Raw genomic sequence first — 21,721 nt, forward strand, 5'->3', positions numbered from 1 at the left:
TGAGTGGGTTCTATATAGGTACGCACTGCCTGTCCAAAATTTCCTATCGCAACTGTCATTAAATCCATTTTCTCATGTAACTGTTCCAATAAAGCACTTGTCTTGCAAAAGGCAAGCAGCAGAGCCTCTGAGTACATTCTTGTTCAAGGTTGAAGTCTGGTCCCACGATCTTAATCTTTTATAGCTGCAAAAACTCCCCAGTTCGACTTTAATAACAGTTTCACAAGCTCCCTCTAGGGGAAAAAATTCTATTTGTATCCATCTTTTTTTTCTTTTTTTTTAAGGCAGATTTTAAAAAAAAGTTTTCCTTTTTCGGATATTTTGTCAATATTTTGTTCCTTTTAAAAGCGAAAGGGAACAATGGAATCAATATGTTTCTGTTCTTTTAACTATCTGTCAAAGACGTTTGTCCATAGTCAATGGGCTTCTCCAAAACGTCTGTCTTGACACCCCGCTCCCAGGTTCAAGACGGTGGGAAATTACCTTTCTTTACTCTCTCTTCTGCAGGTTTAAACAGTCTAAAAAAGATTCCCCCCTCTTCTCCTGCTTCCAAGGGGGGTTCAGTAGTATTAAATGATGAAAATTTAGTCTTTTACAAACGACTTTCTGAACTCTAGCTTGCCGTGTCTTTGCTTCAATCTATCTACAAAAAGCGGAAGGCGGACTTCCTGTTTAGACCTTCCCGCTTTCGGTGCCTAATTAAGAAATTTCACAGTCCAATTTTCCGTTCTACTCATGGGCAGTTGTTTGAAATCCAATTGTCCACAGGAAAAAGTCAGCGCTCTCCGGCAACAGCAATGCGGCTTCACTCCGTGAAAGAAGCAGTTGATTCAAAGCACCGCGCCACTCACCCCACGTCGCTCCGGATCCCCAAAACCGGGTTTCCCCGCGAGTGGAGGGGGCGCAAAGGTGCCAGCCGAATCCCACGTCCACAGGCTTCTCCCGCCTGTGGTTTTTGATGGGTCTCCGCCTCGCCGTGGCGGTTCAGACCCTGTTTTCCACGGAGCGGGTTCCTCCCGATCGGAGGAAATCCGCCATTGCCAAAGGCGCCAACCCGGAAGTCCGAAACAAAAATGTTTTAGGTGAAGTATTTATTGAACATGGGTGCTAATTTTACTTCTTCTTTTTTTAAAAAAACAAACTTGCCATCTGAAAATTATGTTCAAAAGTATGTTACAGAGAAAGAGGGGAAAAACTTGCACAGTACAAAAGCCAAACTAAACATAAACATAAACCCGTTTACAACACACTTACTACAAAGATAAGAATGTACAGTGGTACCTCAGGTTACATACGCTTCAGGTTACAGACGCTTCAGGTTACAGACTCCGCTAACCAAGAAATAGTACCTCGGGTTAAGAACTTTGCTTCAGGATGAGAACAGAAATCGCACAGCAGAGGAGCAGCAGCAGCAGCAGCAGCAGCAGCAGCAGCGGGAGGCCCCATTAGCTAAAGTGGTGCTTCAGGTTAAAAACAGACCTCCAGAATGAATTAAGTTCTTAACCCGAGGTACCACTGTATATAGAATTTAACCAGAAGATGTCAAGAGTTAAATTCCATCAAGAAACAGAAAACTTGGTCAGTGACAAGAAAATATTTAAGGTGGCATTCCAAACTCAAGGTACCACACTGGAGCCTAGTAACTATCCCCTTAACTTCTGAAGTTGGGGTTTCTTGAATAAAGATTTTGTTGCTGATCCCATATATACTTGCCTACACATTGAGAAGATTGTTCTTCACGTAACAAGGTCATATATACGACAAAACCAGCACTTTGAATTGTGTATGAGTGTCTTTCAACAATACACACCAGAATTTGGTTGTCACATTCTTACCTAGAGGTAGCTTATAAATTCCTTTCATGGGTGGCATACACAACATAAAATACATGGTGGCAGTCTTCCATGGACAATACCAAGGCATGGGGTGAAATGCATGTCCTCCCACTAAATCTGCCCAGAAAGGTCTCCTAATCCTGCGTGGGAGACTGCAGCGGAAGGGGAAGCCAACAAGGGGGAATATAGCTTCCAAAACCTAAGAACGTAAGAGATTTACTGAATCAGACCAAACCTGTCCAGCAGTCTGCATTTTACAGTTGCCAATCAGATGCCTCTGAACATCTCAGGGGCAGGACATGAAGGCAAAAGCCCTTTCCTACTGTAGCTCTCCAGCAACTCCCTGAACCTGGAGCTAGCAGATAGCCATCAGAATTAGTAGCCATGGATTAGGGTGGTCAGGTGTCCCCATATTACACCAGAAAGCCTGCTCCAGTATGTCCTGTCCTTTGCTAGTATTGAAAGGGGCCAGTGGGAGGTAGTCTTGTTTGTCTGTCTCTAATTGCTTTACAAGCCTGCTCACAGATCAGGAAGATTTCTGGGGGAAAGGGAGGGACAACACCACAGCGGGGTCTCCTCATGCTCCCTCACTAATTTCCCAAGTCAAGAGCAAAACAGAATCTGCTCCTCCTCACCTGAGCAGCTGCAGATTTGGATAGGAGAAAGGCAGGCATGAGGGAGGGACTATTTGGACTGGAAGATAAGTGAGCAATGCCGAACTGCACTTTGCCTAGTGCCTTTGCTATTTTGCTTGAATTTCCTAAACTCCATTGAAGTTTGAAGCAGCAGCAAGATGCCTGAAAGGTAGGCAAGACAGGTTTTTTCTCACAACAAGAGCTAGGTTGTGGGGTTTTGGGGGGCGGGGAGAGGCAGTGTTACAAACTGGGATAGAAAAGCTGGGAGCCAAATGGCTTACTGGACCTGGGTTGTGGGTGCCAAACAGAATGTCTAGTTGTCATGTGGGGGTGTCAGCAACACTTTTTACTAATTATTTTGATAAGCCTGAATTAATACGCAATTCACAGAAGTGACACATTGTTAATATCACATTTTTAGCAGAAATTGATAATACATGTTTAATTTGATGTTTACAATAAAAATACTGGTACCAAACTTCAGTTTTCAAAACACTACTCTTTACTGTTAAACTCCTTAACATATTGCCTACCCTTAACATATACTTTGAGGCTTCAAAGCACATACATTTCAGTAATCCTTGCATGTCAGCCATGCACAAAAAATAGCACCCAGATTTTTTGAGGCGCTCGCAATTGGAGAATCTTTAGGTGCAAAATGCGCCTGGTGCCCTGCTAATTTTGAACCCTTGGGAGAGGATGCTGATGTCTATTCTTCTGATTTTTTTATGATGCAAATCAGTGCTCCATTCCTACTACTTGTGATCTAACACAGCAGTATTGTCATCTGTGCAAAACTTCCCAGAGGTAGCTGACTTTACTTCCTTTGCTAACTGAAAAGCTTGGTGCTGATGTTTGTGTAAATTCTGTCAATACCAAATATTAGATCTCTCAGTGGAGCAGCAACTCTGTTAATTTTTTATTTTTACTCTATTGGCATATTAAGACGACCAATTATATGACCTTCTATATGCTTGATAAATAATAATGCTTTCTACCAGTTTACCACAGAATAGATTGTAATCTCCTGGATTCTTCTCCCCACCAACCCACTTTTTAAAATTTGACGTTACACTGTTTGCTTCCCACAGTCCCTCTTCGTCCATTAAAAGCTAAAGCAGCATTGTATGAAGTTCCCATGCAGGCGGTACTTAAACAAATCCCTGAACTGCACTCACTAAATTTACTTCAGCTTGATACAAAGAAAGGTCCTTACCACATCCCCGTAAAGTGAAAACAATGCCAGTTACTAACCTTATTCCATAGCAGTTCCAAAGCTCTCCCCATATTAGGATTTCAGAAAAGCTGTCTTGCACCTCACTTTTATAAGAATTTTAGAACACTGTTTTATACATGCATTTCCAACAAATAAAATACCCAAAGGTTGAACTACAGGCAATTCCTGTTTTAGGAGCGACCAATATGTGCACAATCGTACACACGTGCAGAGCCCCGAACCTAGAAACATCAAACACGTAACTGAAACATCACTAAAAGGGTGGAATGGGGGTAGGAGTGGAACAGGGTGTTTGCAGATGTTTTCAATGGGTTTCTGATATCACGCAAGTGCACAATGACCTGGAATGCAAAGGGATGACACTGTTGCAGAGACATTTGGTGTCAGACGCACAGAATTTGCACCTAAGTTGTACAGCATCTGATTTTCATTAGAAACTAGTATTGTTTGACACAATAATTAATCCAGTGCAGTAAGATCTCATCTTCACTGTAAAGCAAGTTGTTAAGCTTACTTTCCCTCTTCTCTAACAATAAAAAGAAATTTAGCTAGGACCATATTTACAAGCTTCCATTTCATTTACCATGATTTAAAGTTATAAACCTGTGACGTCTCTCCAGAAATACCAAATTAAGTCAAATCAAAAACTGTAATTGAGAAGAATTTGATGATCACAGCTTAGAGGATACAATAATTCCTGAGAGAAACACCATGTAAAAGAACAGATGAACTGGCAGCTACTGTTACTATTTGGCCAAATAAAGTTTTGCCAACAAGTTAATACCCTTACATTTCCACTTTTTTGTATTTTTCTATGAGCAGAAATATAAAGGTAAAGGTACCCCTGACGGTTAAGTCCAGTCGTGGACGACTCTGGGGTTGCGGTGCTCATCTCGCTTTATTGGCCGAGGGAGCCGGTGTACAGCTTCCAGGTCATGTGGCCAGCATGACTAAGCCGCTTCTGGCAAAACCAGAGCAGAGCAAGGAAATGCCATTTACCTTCCCGCCAGAGCGGTACCTAGTTATCTACTTGCACTTTGACATGCTTTTGAACTGCTAGGATGGCAGGAATATACTTGCTATGTAATACATTAATATGGATTCAACCTTCTGTTTAAGTAAGTGTTCAAAGGAACTTATACTGACCAAAATTTAAATTCCCTTCGGGTCATATACAAGTTTAATAATAATTAGAGCAGCTAATTTGAGACTGAAGATGTCGATAATTTCAGACTGAAGATGAGATAATTAGAGCAGAATTCACTGGGTTATCTTGAAGACGAATAGTGTAGTAACACTTTTGACATATTAAAGCATTTTTTTTGGTAAAGGGCTTTTTTGTTTCTTTCACAATCTGAATTGCCAACATTCCTTCACCCAGAAGCAAGAGCTTTCATGAACATGACACCAGAGCATCACAGTGAATGAGGGAAGGGAGATGGGGCAGGATTACTGCAACACAGTAAATTGCTGCAATTAGCATGTTTCCTAAAAGGTCAGGGATATTAACATTAGTATACAGCATGATGCAAAGCCGGTAAGCCTTTGGGCTTACCTTCGAAAAGAAGAGCTGACAAATTATTACATTTCATAGGATCAGGAAACACGAGTGCCTTTCAATGTTTTTTTTAAGCCACCAAATGTGTAGAAAACGACAACAAAAATGATCAAGGAACTGGAAGTAAGAAAAGGCTGCTGGATCAGGCCTCTGGCCCATTTAGTTCCTCATCCTGTGCTCACAGTGGCCTGCCAGCTGCCTATGAGAGCCTGAAAGCAGGACTGGAGTGTAGCAACACTCCCCACCTGCGTTTCCCAGCATCTGCCATAGAGGGGCATGCTACCTCTGATAGGAAGGAGAACAGCCCAATTTTCCACGAATCTGTCTAATCCCCCTTTTAAAGTGGCCATCCCTTTATCTTTTGGGAGTGAATTCCATGGTTTAGCTATGCACTTTGTGAGGCGAATACCATACTTTTCTGTACAAAAGATGTATAAAATGTATAAGATGCCCCCTATTTTGGGGGACTCAAATTTCAGGAAATGGGGGGAGATGGCACAGAGTTGTTGAGCTCTTATGGTGGAGGATTGACCAGAGTTGTGGAGCTTTTTGTGGGGGGGATTACCCAGGGTTGTTGAGTTTTTTTTAGGGGGGGTTGCCGATAATCACTCTCCCGCACGCGTAGCAAAATCTGTGTCTTGTCTGTCCCCTCACCAGCAGAAGCTGCCAATCACCCGCCCAAATGCCGCAGCGTCAGCCAATCAACACCACCCATTGATGCAGCAACCAGTAACACGCACAATAGCTGCTAACAGCCATGGCAGCAACCAATCAAATGCACTACCCATATATAAGACAACCCCCATTGTTTAGCATGATTTTAAAGAAATAAACCTAGTCTTATACACAGAAAAGTACGGTACTTTATTTTATCTGTTGTGAATCCTCCAGCATCCAGCTTCAGGGGATGGCCAAAAGTTCAAGTGCTATGTATGAGAGAGGCCGATCTTTCTCCACACCCCTTGCATAATTTTATACCTCGCCTTTCTTTCCGGCTTTCCACAGCCAGAAATAGCTCCACATGACTATTTCGGCTCCTAAAACCTTGGAGAGGTAGCTGTCATTGCAATGCAGTTCTCTTTCCAACTGTCAAGAGACAGGGGCCAGGGGAGAGGTGGGTCAGAAAGTAAAAAGTGAAATTGACATAAACGTATCCCAGGTGCCTAAAGGGTGCTCTCTCCCCTTCTCCCTCCCCTCTCTAGAGGGCACCAAATTTTACCAGATTTATTTTAGAAGTAAATAGTATCTTAAAGATGATTTTCTTCCATCTCTTGGCTCAGTGTTAGGAAGCATCCAGTGAGTTGTTAACGATACACAAACAAGGTTCAGCGAAATCAGTAAAATCAGAATAGCTGAGGTATTCGTTTAAAAAAAAGCACAGTAAATAAGCACAGTAAATGAACTATTGCAGTGCCTTATCAATTTTCGAAGCAAAATATTGAGACCTAAAATCAAACATCATCAAAATAAGGGAGGAAAAAAGGAGCTGAAAGACAACTTTGGCATCTCCAGTCACTAGAAAGCAGTAGTGGGAAATCTGTGATATGTGGGTCTAATTCAACCCACCAAGCCCCTCCATGAAGCCATTTCTAGCAAACTTCATCCAGCCACCAGCCACATGACATCTTCTGAATCATTTGTTAAGCATTTTGTTCTGCCTCGCCACTTTCCACACTTTTCCTAGGAGTAGACATATTTTACACACAATTTCCCCCCTAAAACTAAACATAAAATAGAAATATAAAATATATTGATTTTGTAAATATAATGCATAATATTTACATCTGCAAGTATTTAATGTTAATGTAAAATATGTACAACTACCCCCCCCCCAAAAAAATTGCCTCTTGCCATGCCCCTGGAAAGTTGGCAAGGTTTAATTCCTCAGGCTGGAAGTGGTTTCCCACCCGTTTTAAAGCCATTGGCAAAAAAAAAAGAGAAGGCAATTATATAAGGAACTCCGGAAGACGTAATAATAGGATTTCTACAGCTTCTTTTGAATCCATAAAGCTGCCAGTTAGTTACGGAATAAGTCAATGCAAATAAAAATCTTTATAGGCTTTCTCTAAGTCTTACACAATGACATTTCAAAATAGTCTTCTTATGCATGCTCTCACAAGTTTTTGTGCTTCTCTTTTTGCAGGAAGGAGAGAGGCAGATGGATGGCAGATCTAAAACAACCTTTCCATAGTAAACTACGGTGAGTGTTGATGAAAGAATTTAAGGCAAAAAAAATCCTTTAGAGTGCCGTCTAAACTATGGTCCCAATCCAAAAACTTGTAAGGACAGCTGCAGAAGCCTGAATGGCCAGGGGCAGCAGAGGCTCCAGAAAAGGTGAAGTAGACTGCTGGGGGGGGGGTGGAGGGGAGAGGAAGGGAAGCTCCATCTCACATTTAATCTTTAATATGGTGTATGATACGATACAAACAGAAACAAGTTTATATCCACATTCAGACATGCTTGGCTAACAGACTGTCAGGCTATTTTTAGGGTTTGCATTTGCTCACTCTTGGCCCCTTGGTACCACCTATAGCCAAGGGGTCCCCTTTCATCTGCTCCCAGTGCTAACAATTTGAAACTATTCAGAGCATTGGCCCACACTAGAGAGGAGATGAAATTGAGTTCTCTCCAATGGCTGTGCAGAAAGTAAATGCAGGGGGCTTTCTCCCTTTGCAACAGGTTGTTGTGGCAACAATGCAGTTCTACACACACACACACACACACACACACACACACACACACACACAGCTGTCACTGGATGTCTGAATTCCCTGCCAAGAAAAGGCAGGAGTGACTTGATTTCCCTCAGATTCAGTAGCTGCACTTGTATTGCCATGTTTGATTCTTTCAATAAAGCAAGGCAAGGCAACCTGCCCCCTCCCCCAAAACAGAAACCTAACATGCATCACAGCTCTGTCCAATAAGATACTGCATAAATGTGAGAGCTAAACTACAGTGGCTGCTATTGGGGGTTAAACAGAGTGGCTGCTATTGGGAGATAAACAGAGGTGCGCATGGACACCAACAGCAATAATGATAATTGTATTATTTATACCCCACCCATCTGGCTGGGTTTCCCCAGACACTCTGGGCGGCTTACAGTACAGTGGTACCTCGGGTTACAGGCGCTTCAGGTTACAGACTCCGCTAACCCAGAAATAGTACCTCAGGTTAAGAACTTTGCATCAGGATGAGAACAGAAATCATGCTCTGGCAGTGCGGCGGCAGCGGGAGGCCCCATTAGCTAAAGTAGTACCTCAGGTTAAGAACAGTTTCAGGTTAAGAACGGACTTCCAGAACGAATTAAGTTCTTAACCCGAGGTACCACTGTACATATAAAAACATAGTAAAATGTCAAACATTTAAAACTTCCTGATACAGGACTGCCTTCAGGTGTCTTCTAGAAGATGTGTAGTTCTTTATCTCCTTGACATCTGATGGGAGGGTGTTCCACAGGGAGGTCGCCACTGCCAAGAAGGTCTTCTGCCTCATTCCCTGTAACCTCATTTCTCGCAGTGAGGGAACTTCCATAAGGCCCTCAGAAGAGGACCTCAGTGTCTGGGCTGAACGATGGGGGCAGAGATGCTCCTTCAGGTATCCTGAGCCGAGGCATGAAATGAGCAAAACAGCAGTGACCCTTTACAAGTATTACAAGCCAGGAGAGATAACTCACTGCAGGAAAATCATTCCATGCTGTTATCATGCTTCTGTCTCTCCATGTCTCTCTATTAAAACACAGGCCACATTTAAACATTCTCCACCGACTGAGACTCATTTAATTTCTCATGTGACTTGTGCGTTTTGCACTGCTGCTTGGCTCTGCTCCATTTGGCTTCCAAACTAAACACTGTCTGCCATGGTTCTGGGCTGGCACTCTCTCCCTGTCTTTTCAGTTCCCAACAGTGGTTTCTACAGTCTCATTTTATTTCAAGTTCAATAGTCTTCCAGAAGAATTGCTCAACTTAGCTTTGCTAACCACAAACAAACTACATGGGCTGTCCCCAAAGGCTCAGCATAAACTGAATAGGCTAACTTCTCCCAACCCAATAATTTTAGAACCAGGAATAAAAGTGTCGCCTCTCTGAAATACTGGAACCTATTGAAAGCTGTTTAGCTCTCAGGACAGGTTTTTCCTGCTGAAACCGAAATGAGAATATTTATATATTCTACTTTAGATGCCCAATGCAGCTTCAGACCAAACTACATATTATGAGAAACCTGTGGCTTCTATCAGCAGCTCAGAGTTTCCTTGCTTCTGCCCACTTTATTGGTTATAGCTTGCAAGGGGCAGGGAAACTCTAAGCCTGATGGTGCTGTGTGATGCATTTTATTTGATTAAAGGCAGGCACATGTTGCTTGTGTAACCTGTAGTCACTTTGAGAATTTGCTTCATAGTGGCCAAACAGGGATTTTTATTCTTTTCTTTTATTTTTTCGGTGTTCACATATTACATTACAATACAGATGTACCAAAACCAACACCATTTCCTCCCCATCCCCCCATACATTTACATTTACATTTCCTCAATCCATCATATTATTCTTTTGTCCTTCCTCCCACTTCCCTCCGCCCCCACTCAATTTCCTCCACATTTTACAATTTACAATAATCTTTGCATTTTTATTATTTTCATTGGGGGTTTTTTAAATAGAGTTATAAGCTTGGTGGATCAGGGGATTGCTGTGGATGCAGTGAATCTTGATTACAGTAAGGCTTTTGAAAAGGTACCCCATGAGCTTCTTGCAGAGAGGCTGGTAAAATGTGGGCTTGACGAGCTAACTGTTAGGTGGATTTATAACTGGTTGACTGACCGAAACCAAACAATGTTCACTAATGGTTCCTTACTATCCTGGTAAAAAGGGACAAGGGGAGTGCCTCAGGGTTCTGTCATGGGGCCCGTTGTTGTTCAACATCTTTATAAACAACTGGGATGAAGGACTTTGACGAAGGATGAAGTTGCTCTGGAGGACTGGGAAACCTTCTGAACCTCATGGCACCGGGTGTGTGCGTGCAGAAATGTGTGAAAATTACCTCTCCCCCTTTCCTCCAGCAAGAATGTCTCCTGGATCAAACTGTCTTGCACAAATGAATGGAAGGAGCCTTTGAATTAATGGAAGGACATGTTTAGACCCAGTCCCATGTGTACAAAATTTGCAGATGGCAATTGTGAGGTATGGCCCAAAGTGCATCTACATCACCATCAAAACGTAACCACCCTCCCATTGTTTACTCTAACATGAACTCCTAAAGGAACTTCTGTACAGATTGGGGTCGTAAGTATACAAACATAGATGTCAGCTATTAACAGGGCAGTCTTTACCCGGGGGTGCAAGAGGTGCGGGACATCTGGGTGCTGAATTCTGGGGGGCGCCAAATGTATACATACTGTATACCATTCCCTCTCTATTGGCAGCAGTGAAAAGCAATGGAGCAAAAGTACCCATTCCCCTCCTCCGTGGCGCTTGGGCCAGCTGAGAGGGGCCAGCTGAGCCGTTTCTGTGAGGTGGTGCTGAGGCAAAAGCTGGTGCCCGGGCTGCCTCCTCCCTGCCCTGTTCCTGCCGTGCGAGGATGGCGGCGGCGAGGCCCATCCGCCTCAGGCTGCAATGGCTGCGCCTGCCGAGCCCAACTACTTGGGATGGGACTTCAGCACCCAGCAGGTACCTGTGGCAAAAAAGGACGTGGTGGCCTCTCCCTCCACTCTCCCTCACTTTGTGCCCCTTCTGTGGGGAAGGGTCCGCGCCCACACGGCTGTTCGCATCATTGTTACAGGTGAGCGATCCCCCCTCACAAAAAAGCTCAATTAAAGTTAATTTGGGGGCAGCTAAACTAAATTTGGGGGCACTGGGCAGATATTTGCACCCCAGCGCTGCATGTGCTAAAGACGGCCCTGACTATTAAAATACAATACTCTTAAAAAGTCATCTTAGTGGAAAAGTCCTGAAACATGCAGCATTAAGAGATTGCATTTACACAGAATACAGTGACTTCATTAGTATTCAAATACTCAACAGTTTACTAGATGCAGACTTGTCTCAGGAAATTTATAGCACCTTCGGGTAAAGCAACAACACCATGTGTTTATTGAAATCTACATCTGGAAGTAATTTGTACAACTGCAACCAAATTTTTCTCTTCCAACTCCAAAGACCTACAGGGGCCTATATACAAGGCAAGTGATTGTCTGTATGTGGACACAGCATGGTATTATTTATGTTTTTAAATATAGCAAAAGGTTTATCTGCATGTAGTTTTGTCTTATTCATCACATGAGAGTGACCAGTGTTAGAAACTGAGATATGAAAGCTAGGAGCTAAATGGCACATTAAACCTATGTTATGGGCACTGCAATGGAATGTCTAGGCACGCTTTTTTATAAGAATACAAAAGCAGAAAATGAATGAACTGCAGCTAAAATCTTATATTCATTTTTCACATGGTCTAGTCCTCATCTGAAGACTGCAAAAAACAAAGCCATGCTTCCCCTGCCTGCCCCCCTAATATTCTTATGAGGGTCCCTTCAGCAGTCCTCAGAGAGTGGCTAGAAAGAAGTGGGAAAGGCAGAAAAAGGTCCTCCTTTCATTCAAGCAGTGGCAATTTTAATCTGAAATCTTAGGTGCAGTACTGCTTCCAGAGCTCAGAAACTGCTTACATTAATGAAATTCCCTGTCGCAAAACGTGCCTAGAACAATGGGAGTTTCAAATGCTAAGAATGGCAGAAAGTGTCTCAAGCAGCCTATCTATTCCTCATTGCCCTAGAACATACTGAAAGAAGTAGAATACAATTTGCATGGAAAAGCTCAAACTTTTCATCAGGAAAAATATTTTAAGTAAACTATCTATTTGGCAACCAATCTGAAAGGAATTTTAAAAGCCCAGCTGTAATAGTGCGTGTATAAGACCTAATAAAAATTTAAAGAAGAATAAAATTTAAACTATCTTGCTACCTAAGCAATAGCTGCAGTCTATCCCAAAGGCTAAAAATTGGTGGATATTCTGAAACACAAAACTACTCAAAAGATTTATAAATTTTGCTTGCAGGCAAATAAAAATGCCTAATTTACATAGCTTTAAAATCAGTGCTCCCCAAAACATGTCAAACAGTTAAAAATGTATGAGCCACAATATGGTTGATGCAAATATTATGATGACCAGAAAAGCATAAAGAAAGTAATCTAAGTTTTTCAGAACATTTTACAGCAACTAGAGAACTATACAGTCGTACCCTGGTTTTCGAACAGCCTAGTTCTTGAACGTTTTGGCTCCCAAACGCCACAAACCCGGAAGTGACTGTTCCGGTTTGCGAACTATTTTTTTGGAAGCCGAACATCTGATGGGGCCTCCACGGCTTCCTGCAGCCAATCAGAAGCCGCGCTTTGGTTTTTGAAACGGACTTCCGGAACAGATTCCATTCAGCTTCCAAGTTACGCCTGTATTCTCCTCTGTCCCACATTTCTGATCCCCAATGGCTGATGCTTCCAAAAGCTTTTAGACTACAGCACCTGTCTGATCACCTCAGTACTCACAACTTACGCAGGACACACAAGTTCATCTGCCTTTTTCTCTAGCACTCTTAGACCTCTTTCTGGGTGGCTTATGCTAACACCAAGCCTGCCTCCCTTCTCCACTAGCAGCCTATCTTTAGAGACCGACAGTAAGAATGCTCTCCATTTCATGCAAAATCTGCATGCCCTACTCGGGTCCAACGCTATCCAGACCGAATGACTCCTTCTACATAATTTTACCGAATGTACCTTCTGCACAATTTTTCAGTCAAACAAGTAGGTGACCAAGGAAGTAGGGATTCGTCAAGTCGTGTCAGGCTATGCCAACAAGAGTAAAACTGGTTCTGAAAATACTGGGCATATGCTTGAATGCCTGGAACCGCCAGGCACGTGCATATTGTGGTTCACATTTTAATCTAGAACGAGTCTCTCTCTGTCTTCTTTAAAACAGGACAGAGAAGTAGCTGCAGCTAGCAGTTGTCTCCCATGAGAGTGAGAAGTTATGGGGGTGGAGTATGAAGCTGGGCTCCGTCATGTTGATTCTTATAGACAAGCCAACACTGGCTCGACGAGCTCATGTACTTTTGTAAGGTGCCTGTCAGGAACTGGCAGGGCTCTGAAGAGTATGGGGCAGAGGCAGGAAGAAGAGCCGGGGCAGCCCGAGAAAGAGGAGGGTGCACAGGATGGGGTGGAAGAAGAAGGGGCTCTTCTGGCAACAGATAGGTCACTAGACTCCCCACCTTCCTCTGCCCCGCTGTCTCCTAGGACCAGGAGGAGCTTGAAGAGGGAAGAACAGCAACAACCTGTCCTGAGAGGACATATAAGCTGGCAGAGGGCAGGGGCTCACTGTTGCTGCAACTGCTCCACAGGGTGCAGATCTGAGGGACAGCTGCCCAGTGGCTGGAAGTGTGTGTTCATGAGCATCTGAAGCACCTTGGGATTTGCTTTAAGTGCTTCTTTCATCAATAAAGACATGACTCTCAGATGTGTGTCTGCCTTAGCTGAGGTGGGCCAGGACAGTGGAACATGGAGCTGGAAGTGTAAAAGTTCAGTTCAAACAGGCACTCAAACCATTTGCAAAAGCTAGAAACCACCCATTATTGATCAGCTTTTTATAGTACTTTATTACTCTTTTCAATGTACGTGGACGCTTGCATAGAATCATAATGTAAGAAGCAGGTACTGTTTCCTGCAACATAATAAAATACTCCCAGTAAAACTACATACCATCTTTAAAAGACGTTTTATTTTTACCGTTATAAAACGTGAAGGGGTAAGAACGCTATTGCTTCATGCTTCTTGTAGCATCATCTCTATAATTTTCCAATTCAGTTCTACCATCACAAGCCATAGTTACATTATCCGAAATGTGATTGTTAAAGCTTATGTTTCATTATGCTTGCAAGAGAATTTTTTTCTGACCAATTACCCCCTTGTGATTAGTTAGCTGTTTTATATCTTAGACGTGGGGTTATATGTCTAGGATACAAGTGACCTAGGAGGAAGGGAGGAAATACAATTAACAGCACTGCATGGTGGTTTGAGACTGTACAAAGGGTTTTAGATTCTCCATATCCATTGTTTGTTTATTCCAGAAGGGCTAATTTCCTGGGAATGAACCCACAACATACATAATGCCTGCAGGGGTTTTAAAATAACTTTTGAACTACACACCATATGAAGCTAGCATTCTTTAGACTTACAGGCTTCTTGTGTATAAAAATTAAATCCAAAGCCCCAGAATTATCTTTGTTTCAAGTACAATAGGAGGACAATAGGAAACTTTTGTACCTTGCTTGATAAGGAATTGTTTAGTGTGTTTTCTGAATTGATTGAAGTCAAGAAAATGTAAGATAATAAGAGACAAAAACAGTCTTTATTCAGAGTCAATAAGAGGTAGCAGTGATTGGTACAAATATTTAGTACAGTGGTACCTCGGGTTACATACACTTCAGGTTACATACACTTCAGGTTACAGACTCCGCTAACCCATATACCTCAGGTTAAGAACTTTGCTTCAGGATGAGAACAGAAATTGTGCTCTGGCAGCGCGGCGGCAGCAGGAGGCCTCATTAGCTAAAGTTGTGCTTCAGGTTAAGAACAGTTTCAGGTTAAGAACGGACCTCCGGAACAAATTAAGTACTTAACCTGAGGTACCACTGTATACGGGTAAAACTTAAGAACGAGATAAATATGGATACCCATGTCTCAAAATGACAGCACTCACAGTATGTAGCCCAGCCTGGCAAAGCTATGATTGAGTCACTCTGCTTTTAAAACCATGAGTGGGTTGAGCTGGTCAACAACGTAAATAGAAACAGCATTAAACAAGCACTTTGTAGGATAGGAAAGTACGGTTGGAGAGTTGAAGGTGGTTTGGATGATAAATCAGTACTCATGGTCTGTTCACATCTCTGTTTCGCTGGTTTCAAAATAGATTAAAAAACCTGCAGCTCTTATCTGGAGAGGTGACAGTGGGACAAAAAGAGAATGGGCCCCATGAGAACAGATGTCTCCCTCTAGATTATTTCAGCTTTCATAAAAACTACTGGCTGCCTCCATTTCAAACAGAGATTTTCCAGAGGAAAGAATCAACAGTGCAAAATGTGAGCCCCAAGAGACAAGATACTGGGCTCAGCGAGGCAAAAGTCTGGCTCCTATTGCAGAGAAAAGTGTAGTAGGAGGGCATTATGTAGAGGTCTGTCCCGAAGGAAAGAATGGCAGGCTAAGGGGCTCCACATTTTGAAACTGTTAAACCGGGATTTGGGTACGCAGCTCTGGGTTTTAGAAATGTGGGCAGGCCCTCGCATACAGATTAGTCACTTTTTCATAACTGCAATCCACTTTCATGGAGCCAAGACACAGAAAGAGGTTAAAACCATATCCCTGTAGGGTGCTTCACAACAAAGGAGCAAAATTGCAAGGAATTTACAGCTCTTTAAAAGCGCCATTTATTACTCCTTCACTTTTTATGTGCAAGACTGGAAAGCAGTATGCCACAACTGGCAACTGCTCGCAACATATAGCAGGTATAATAATTACACAATATATATGAGGTGAGCTGTCCACAGACATAATAGTTTTGTGTTCTGAAAGGTGCATGAAAACTCAGAACTTTGCTAGTATGAAGAGCCTGAATTCTTCAAGGGCATTTTTAAATGCAGATTTCCTAAGATTCCTTCTCTTAACATGTTTAATTTTTAAAGCCTACTTTATATTATTATTATTATTATTATTATTATTATTATTATTATTATTATTATTATTATTATGAAGAACCATCAAGCATCACCCAAGCAAATCACATGTCATCAAGTGAGCAAATCTTTTTCATTGAAAATAATAAAAACGTTGCTGGGGGAACCCAATCAGATATTTTATTATTGTTGCTGTTGTTACAGTTATGAAAGGTCGAGACTGTATTGGTATTTGAGAGTTTGTCCTGGAAAAACGGCTCAGTTGAAATGCTAGTATATGTTCTCCTATACTGTACTTTTTATAAGAGTATATCACAATTTCTCTCCCCAGTACTTTCTTTACATTTTGGGAACTCAGCTGAATTTTATGTTTCAGTTTTAATGGCTGATTCCAACCCGAAGATTCCAAAAGAACCAGCCACATTACTTTTGGTAGCAATCAAACCTAGAACACAATTGTTAAAGGGAACATCAGAGTTCTGAATCAAAACTGTCAGTATTTAAATTATTGTTGATAGTGGATTTTGTTGGTTTTTTTGTTATTATTTTATTTTTTTATTTTAAAATGCACAATCTGTGGGCAGGCATGTTGTGGTTGTCTTGATAACCCAGCTCTCTATCTGACGTTTATGGTCTCTAGACCAAATTAACTAAATTAAGCTAAACTATTCCTACTACTGCAAAAACAACGTAACCTTTAAAAATGGAAACCTAAATTTCAGAGAGGAGGCTATGTCTGATATAGTTGAAAGACAGGCGGGTAGGGATTTGTTGTGGTCCTTTTAAAAAAAGCCATGATTGACAAATTGCAGATGTGATATTTATTTTTCACATATTTTCAATTAACATTCCTTACTTGTTTTAAAAAGTCTTAACGCAGATTGCACATTAGAGGTTTCTCTGCACTGAAAATACACATAAGACGACAGACTAAGCTAGAACACTTTCCCCCCACTGACATGCTAATTTTCCATGTATACGAAGGCCTCCTAAAAAAGTAGAGACACCTGAACATGTGGACCAAATACATTTTAATCACACACTGACGAGGCAATAGAGGATGGGGGGGGGGAGGCAAAGCCAACTGTTTAAATAACAGTGTTGCACAGGGAAGAAATATTATTCAAAATAATAAACAACATACCAAAGTGACAGAAATAAGGAAGGGCACAAAAAAGCATCTCTCAATATTTTCGGCCCTAGAGCAAGTTGTCTCTGTGATTTATTAGCAATACAATAACAATAATTTATTATTTATACCCTGCCCATCTGGCTGGGTTTCCCCAGCCACTCTGTTACAAATGCAACATATGGTGTATGTGCAAAAATAGAAAAATGCACTTTGCTCCATATATGATCAATGCAATGATGAGACTGCAAGATAGTAGACCAGAATCTCACCAATGAAATGGGGGCATATATTTTTTGTTATGTTAGGTATTATGTATTTTGTGTTTTTATACTGTAAATTGCCCTGCAATATTCAGATGAAGGGTAGTATATAAATTTAATGAGTAGTAGTAGTAATACAATGTTATAGTATTACTATTACATTTGTTATAGTATTTGTTATACAGTGGTACCTCGGGTTAACTACTTAATTTGTTCCGGAGGTCCATTCTTAACTTACAGCACCACTTTAGCTAATGGGGCCTTCAGCTGCCGCCGTGCCACCGGAGCACAATTTCTGTTCTCATCCTGAAGCACAGTTCTTAACCCGAGGTACCACTGTTAGCGGAGTCTGTAACCTGAAGCGTATGTCACCTGAAGCATATGTAACCCGAGGTACCACTGTACTAGTTGTTATACTATTACACTGTTATATAATATTTCTGTTACATAAAATGTTACAGTATTACTAGTATTATAGTACATACAACATTGGCTTTGAGGTATTACTACTAAACAGATGTATGGCATTTTGACTCTGACTCTACAGCCTAAGTACTAAGCCTAAGTACTAGAATACTTTACCTTTCTATATAGTTCTAGTCAAGTTTTTAGTAAGAATTTGATCACAAAGGTCCAAATCTTTGGGTCCAAAGATCCCTCTGGGTAAGTGGAGAGATATGGACATTGCTGAAAATGTGAATTAATTCACTGTGTTCTGAAATATTGCAATAAATGCTGCGGGCCTTTCTGCCAAGTTGAAGCCTACAAACAATATAATTCCTTCCAATACGCTTCTGAGTTTTCTCTCTTAATATTGTATAATAAATGAAGCTCTCTACTACAGATTGAATACAAAATATTTTCAAGCATAAAATAACAGACACCATGCATGGGGAAAGGAGGTGCCAGTTTCCTCCTATGCTACCTGCCCACCCCAAAAGCATTTCAGATGATTGGGAGACTCTGTATAACAGTACACAACAGGACAGCAACTTGGGAAGAAAATCTGAGCACAAAAATGCCTTCCACTCATGTACTTTGAATCCATTCCATAGCTTGCAACAGATCGTTCATTTACTGACGAGTGAAACAATACTGGAGGCAGAGACAACTCAGAACTATTACAAGTATACTGGAGGGAAAGAAAGTGTTTCTAAGCTTTACGTTGGCAAAAAGGCCAGCGGCATTTATTGTAATATTTCAGAAGGCAATGAGCCAATTAATATTTTCAACACCCTCTGCCACTGAAAACAAATTAAAAGTTCTGAATGAAGAGGTGAAAAGATATGAAAACCAGGAACAGAGTGTGGGATGCAAAGACCTCTCAAATATATTTATGTTCAAAACCCAGTGCAAGGAATTACTTATACAGTGGTATCCAATTAAGTCATGCTCAGAGTACAGTGGTGCCCCGCAAGACGAATGCCTTGCAAGACGAAAAACTCGCTAGACGAAAGGGTTTTGCGGTTTTTGAGCTGCTTCGCAAGACGAATTTCCCTATGGGCTTGCTTCGCAAGACGAAAACGTATTGCGTTTTTTGCAAGTTTGTTTCCTTTTTCTTAACAACGTTAATACAGTTGTGACTTGATTTTGAGGAGCAACTCATAGAACGCGGTGTGGTAGCCTTTTTTGAGGTTTTTGGTGATTTTTGAAGCTTTTCCAAAACTTTTCCGACACCGTGCTTCGCAAGACGAAAAATTCGCTAGACGAAAAAACTCGCGGAACGAATTAATTTCGTCTTGCGAGGCACCACTGTAGACTTAATCGATTGATTACAATGGGACAGTATGACTAGGAATTGGTTATGACCCTTAATCTTTGGGTGCTGTGTATGTTCTAAAGATTAAATAAGCTACTAAAGTTCCAAAATTACATGAAGACTTTTAATTGAGGGAAGGGGAAGAATCTGCCTTCATTTTTCCCTGTGACAAAAAGCGGAGACTCAGAACACATTAGCTATTGGTGTTGTCTTTTCCTTCCATCCTTCAGTAATTGCTCTGCTACAAAAAGTGATCTGTTAAAAGCTTCAACGGATCAAGTAAGCTTATCTATCTTTGCTGTTACTGCCAATTATTTCCAGTGTCTAGAACCATCTCTTACTGGTGACTAAAAATCTCTTGGGCAAAATAATCACAGTCAAGAAACTGGCACAATTGTTCATTTAACAGGGTAGAAGCTACAAACAGCATTATTCGTGATGGCAAGAGCTTCGCGCTTGATCTAAAATGAAAACAATATTCGATGTGAACAGAGTGGACAAGGAACAAGGAGACAGGATGCTGCTCTAAAGTGAACCAAACACTCTAGAAGAGCAGAGTAGTCAACTAAATTCACCAAGTTAATGCCATGTGCAGCTGATTTCAGAGCATTACATACCTTCTGTCTGTGCAGTCCTTCAGTACAACCAATTCCCCCCCCCCCCAAAACCCTCAGAATTTCACTAGCATTCATGTAATTTGATAAGAAATACAAAGGCTGGTACCAGAAGATTTATCATACCAATTGCAAGACAAGCATAAAGAAAGATGTTAAGAACAACCCTGCAGAATCAGACCAAAGGCCTATCCAGCCCAGCATACTGTTCTCCCAAAGGCCAACCAGATGTCTACGGAATGCCCACAGGCAGGAGATGAGGGCAACTGCCCCCTCTTGCTATTAAAATTATATATGGCACCTTTGCCACAGACATTCTGATCTGATTATCACTTCTGAGGAAACTACAATCCTATTAAATTGGATGAAAATGAACTGCAGCTCTACTAAATGTATCATGATCGAATTTCATAAGAATTCAGGTGAGGGTGATAGGTGACTACATTAGCAGGATTATCTTATAGGAAAGTGCAATGAAAATTCAAAATGAAACTCAATGGCAAAGAGATGCAATATACCACATATAGATTATATGGGCACTGAAACACATTCTCTGCTGCACACACCACACCTTGCAAAATAGACGTTTTACTAGAAGGAAAATACAAGAAACTTTCTAATCACTTTTCCAGAAACAGATTCCAAGCAGCTTACTCTCAATTACTGTTTCAAACAGTTTAAATTAATTAATCCATTTCAGAGAGTTTGCAAGTTTTCTTGTTTTGTTCTTTAGTTTACTAAGAACAGGCGGTTGGAGGGAAGGCCAAGGAAGAGGATATTATAATAATCTAAATAAGATACCTTTAGAAGAAAGATGAGGGTTTTAGCACAGAGGAAATACAGTCATTTTGGAGGAAGAAATGGAGGGATGCAGAGGTAGAAAGGAGAACAGAATAAAGCAAAAGGCTTATACATCAATGAGTACTGATTTATATATGATATTTATTATTACACACACACACACACACACACTCCCTGCAACACTTTTAATATGTAAAGAATTTTAAGAGTCTGTTTCAAAAGTCAGACTGTATGATTCGCACAATGTGAATCTAGATTGTCTTAACCCATCTCAGCATCCTAACTAGAGACTATTAATATGCTTTCTTTCTGAACTAGCTATAAACCCTAGGTATATATGGAGACTGACCAGCCACATCAGCTAAGGATTGGGAGCAAGCAGAAGAAGTTCCCCAAGTGAACAGCCTTCAATGCAAACAAGGCCACTTGAGATGAAGTGGGAGTTGACCTCAACAGCTATTGCATTATAAAGCCATGATGAAGATACAATGAAATTCCCTAGCTTTTTTTTTGGTAATGACTTCCTGCCGGATTAAAACCAGATGTGAGAGTAAGACATTTACTGGCATTTTTAGGATACCTTGTCATTTCTAAACCCCTAATATAAACTTTTGGGGTTGTGGCCTTCCATTTGTACAAGTTCTGCTTGCACAGCAGAACTTCCTCTCCCTCTTCTTTCTTTACACACTCTCCAAATCTGCCCCCTCAATCCTCTGAAAGATGATGCAGGGGGCAGAGGGGAGCAGGTGGAGAGCCTTCATTGAACAAGCAGAAGTCCTTGCATGAATGGCGATGTTAGCAACAACACCTGCTTGTTTCCCTCGATGAATAAACTGCCATTTCAAGTTTTTGCATGCAGCCTAATCCAAAGTTATGCAAATATGTAATGGTGACCCAGAGCTCCTCTGTAAGTAGGCAGGCTATTGTTTTTCACTTTAATTGCTGGAGTAGCTCAGCATGAATAAGGGGAATGCTTTGCAGAGTGGGCTAAAAAATTTGAGCAGGCAGCAACCTTGTAAATCAGAGGCATGCCTAGTTTACAATAAGTTGCTTGATCATGGTGTATCTGTAATGTTGAATCTACACAGTGAATTCTACATCTGTGATTCAGATATTTGTCTATTTCCTTTGTTGTCCCCCCCCCCTTTTTACTAGCCATTTCCAAAGAAGGCGGGCTGGAGGGCCATTTCA

The 21,721-nt window shown here is 41.4% G+C and overlaps 1 long non-coding RNA gene across 1 annotated transcript; it reads left to right on the top strand.

Moving 5' to 3' along the window:
- Window positions 1–2,361: 2,361 nt before the first annotated feature.
- Window positions 2,362–21,466, top strand: LOC308577311. Its single transcript, XR_014003581.1, has 3 exons — window positions 2,362–2,639; window positions 7,409–7,465; window positions 20,849–21,466. It is a non-coding gene; the product is annotated as an uncharacterized lncRNA (long non-coding RNA).
- Window positions 21,467–21,721: the final 255 nt, after the last annotated feature.

Source organism: Podarcis bocagei (genome assembly GCF_964188305.1).
Source record: "Podarcis bocagei genome assembly, chromosome: 2".
Taxonomy (NCBI): Eukaryota; Metazoa; Chordata; class Lepidosauria; order Squamata; family Lacertidae; genus Podarcis; species Podarcis bocagei.